Below are 3526 nucleotides of genomic sequence, written 5' to 3'. Positions count from 1 at the left end.
AGAACTCTCTGTTCAGCTCCTTAGCCCATCTTTTAATTGGGTTGCTTCTTGTCTTGATTCTCTGTTTTTTGAGTTTGGTATATATTCTGGATGTTAAACCTCTGTCAGATGTGTCGCTGGTGAAGATTTTCTCCCGTTCTGTGGGTTTTCCCTTCACTTCCTTGGTTGCTTCTTTGGATGTACAGAAGCTTTTTAGTTTAAAGAGGTCCCATTTGTTGATTCTTGACCTTGTTTCCTGAGCAATTGATGTCTGGTTTAGAAAATCATTTCCTCACCTGTGTCTTGTAGGTTTTTCCCAATGTTTTCTTCTAAGAGTTTCAGAGTTTCAGGCTTTACATTGAGGTCTTTGAGCCATTTGGAGTTGACTTTTGTGCAGGGTGAAAGATAGGTGTTTAGTTTCATTCTCCTACAGGTGGAGGTCCAGTTTTTCCAACACCATTTGCTGAACATACTGTCTTTCCTCCAGTGAATGTTCTTGGCCCCTTTGTCAAATATCAGGTGGCTGAAATTGCACGTACTCATATTTGGGTCTTTAGTTTTGTTCCATTGATCTATGGGTCTATTTTTGTGCCAGTACCATGCTATTTTTATGACTATAGCTCTGTAATACAGTTTAAGGTCTGGTATAGTAATCCCCCCAGGATTGCTCTTAGTGCTCAGGGTTGCTTTGGCTAACCGAGGTGTTTCGTGCTTCCATACGAATCTTAGGATGGTTTTTTCCAACTCTGTGAAGAATGTCATGGGGATTTTGATTGGCATTGCATTGAATCTATAAATGGCTTTTGGTAGGATGGTCATGTTCACAATATTAATTCTTCCAGTCCATGAGAATGGGAGGTGTCTTAGTCTGTTTCTCCATTGCTGTGACAAAACACCCTGACCACTACCAACTTGGGGAGGAAAGGGCTTATTTGTCTTACATCTCCCAGGTCACAGTTCATCAGGGAGCCCAAGGTAGGAACTCAGGGCAGGAACCTGGAGTCAGGAGCTGGAGCATGGGCTGTGGAGGATCACTGCTTACTGACTTGCTCCCTGGCCCCGGCTCAGCCTGTTTTCTTATGCAACACAGGCCACCCTGCCCAAGGGTGGCACCATCCACAGTGGGCTGGGCCCTCCCACAACACTCATCAAGAAGATGCCCCACAGGCATGGCCACAGTCCAGTCCAATAGAGGCAACTCCCCAATTGAGGCTCCCTCAACCCAGGTGTGTCAAGTTGACACGAAAGCTATCCAGCACAGGAGGGCCTTCCATCTTCTGATGTCTTCCTCAATCTCTTTCTTTAAAGATTTAAAATTTTCATTGTAGAGCTGTTTAATGTCTTTGGTCAGGTTTATTCTGAGATATTTTATTTTATTATTTTACAGCTATTGCTTGTTATTGGTATATAGAAAAGTTTCTGATTTTTTAAGTTGATTTTGTAACCTCCCACTTTACGAAAATTATTAATCATTCCTAACAATTTTCTGGTGGAATTTTTGGCATCTCTTATGTATAATATCATATCATCTGCAAAAGGGATAATTTTATCTCTTCTAATTATTACTCCTTTAATTTCCTTCTCTTGTCTTATTGCTCTTGCAAGGGTTTCAAGCACTATGTTAAACAGAAGTGGAGATAGTAGACTACTTTGTCTGGTTCCTGATTTCAATGGGAATGCTTCCAGTTTTTCTCCATTTAGAATGATGTTGGCTGTGGGTTTGTTGTCTATAGCTTTAATTATGTTGAGGTATGTTCCCTCCAGTCCAATTCCCTCTAGAACTTTGAACATAAATGTATGTTGAATTTCGTCAAAGGCTTTCTCTGCATCTATTGAGATGACCGTGTGGTTCTTGTCTTTGAGTTCATTTATATGATTTATGACATTTATTGACTTACATATATTGAACTCATCCCTGCATCTCAAGCCGACTTGATCATGGTGGACGATCTTTTTGATGTGTGTCTAAATGCAGTTTGCACATATTTTGTTGAGAATTTTTGCATTTATGTTCATTAAGGATGTGGATCTATAGTTTTCTTTTTTGGTTGTATTTTTACCTGTCTTTGATATTAGAATGATGCTGGCTTCATAGAAGGAATTTGGAAGTTCTCCCTCCATTTCTATCTTTTTGAATAAATTAAGTAGTATTGGATATAGATCTTCTTTAAATGTCTGGAAGAATTCTGCTGTAAATCCATCTGGTCCTGGGCTTTTTTTAGCTGGGAAGTTTTGTATTGCTGTTTCAGTTTCCTTATGTGTTATGTGTCTGTTTAAGCTGTTGATCTTTTCTTGGTTTAGTTTTGGTGGTTCCCATGTTTTTAGATATCTGTCCATTTCTTTTAGGTTTTCAAATTTAGTAGCATATAGATTTTTAAAGTATTCCCTTACAATGTTCTAGATATTTTTGGTGTCTGTTGTGATGTTTCCCCTTTCATCTCTGATTTTGTTGATTTGGAGGTGCTCTTTCTTTCTTTTGGTTAACTGAGCTAGTGGTCTGTCAATCTTGTTTATCTTTTCAAAGAACCAGCTCTTGGATTCGTTGATTTTTTGTATTATTTTCTTTGTTTCAATTTCTTTAATTTCTGCTCTGATTTTTGTTATTTTGTCGTGTCTGCTGGGTTTGGGCTTCATTTGCTGTTGCTTTTCAAGTGTCTTGAGTTGCAATGTTAAGTCATTTATTTGTTTTCTTTCTGATTTTTTAATGTAGGCACTTAAAGCTATAAACTTCCCTCTAAGGCCTGCTTTCAATGTGTCCCAGAGGTTTTGTTATGTTTATTGTCCTTTTCATTTAGTTCCAGGAATACTTTTATTTCTTTCTTAATTTCTCCTTTGACCCATTCATCATTCAGGAGTGTGTTGTTTAATCTTCATGTGTTCATGTAGTTACTAGGGCTTCTTCTGGTGTTGATTTTAAGCTTTATTGCATTGTGGTCTGATAGAATGCATGAAATTATCTCAATCTTTTTGTATTTGTTGTGGTTTGTTTTGTGCTCCAGTATATGGTCTATTTTGGAGAAAGTTCCATGGGGTGCTGAATAGAAAGTATATTCTTTGGTGCTTGGGTGGAGTATTTGGTAGATGTCTGTTAGGCCTATTTGATGTATGGTATTGTTTAATTCAGATGTCTGTCTGTTAAGTCTCTGTCCTGTTAATCTGTCTAATGGAGACAGTGGGGTATTGAAGTCCCCCACTATTAATGAATCGGGATTAATCTGGGTCTTAAAGTCCTGTAGTACTGATTTTATGAAGTTGGGTGCACCAGAGTTTGGTAAATATATGTTCATGATTGTAATATCTTCTTGGTCAGTTGTTCCTTTGATCAGAATGAAGTGGCCCTCTTTATCTCTTCTGATTATTTTTAGTTTAAAGTCTATTTTGTCAGATATTAGGATTGCAACGCCTGCTTTTTTCTTAGTACCATTTGTTTGGTATATTTTTTCTCATCCTTTCACTTTGAGATAGTGTCTGTCCTTTAAAGTGAGATGAGTTTCGTGCAGACAACAAAAAGATGGGTGTTGTTTCTTAATCCATTCATATAGTCTGT

Source organism: Nannospalax galili, unplaced genomic scaffold (genome assembly GCF_000622305.1).
Source record: "Nannospalax galili isolate Female #2095 unplaced genomic scaffold, S.galili_v1.0 scaffold841, whole genome shotgun sequence".
Classification (NCBI taxonomy): domain Eukaryota; kingdom Metazoa; phylum Chordata; class Mammalia; order Rodentia; family Spalacidae; genus Nannospalax; species Nannospalax galili.
Note: the sequence above shows the minus strand (reverse complement) of the source record.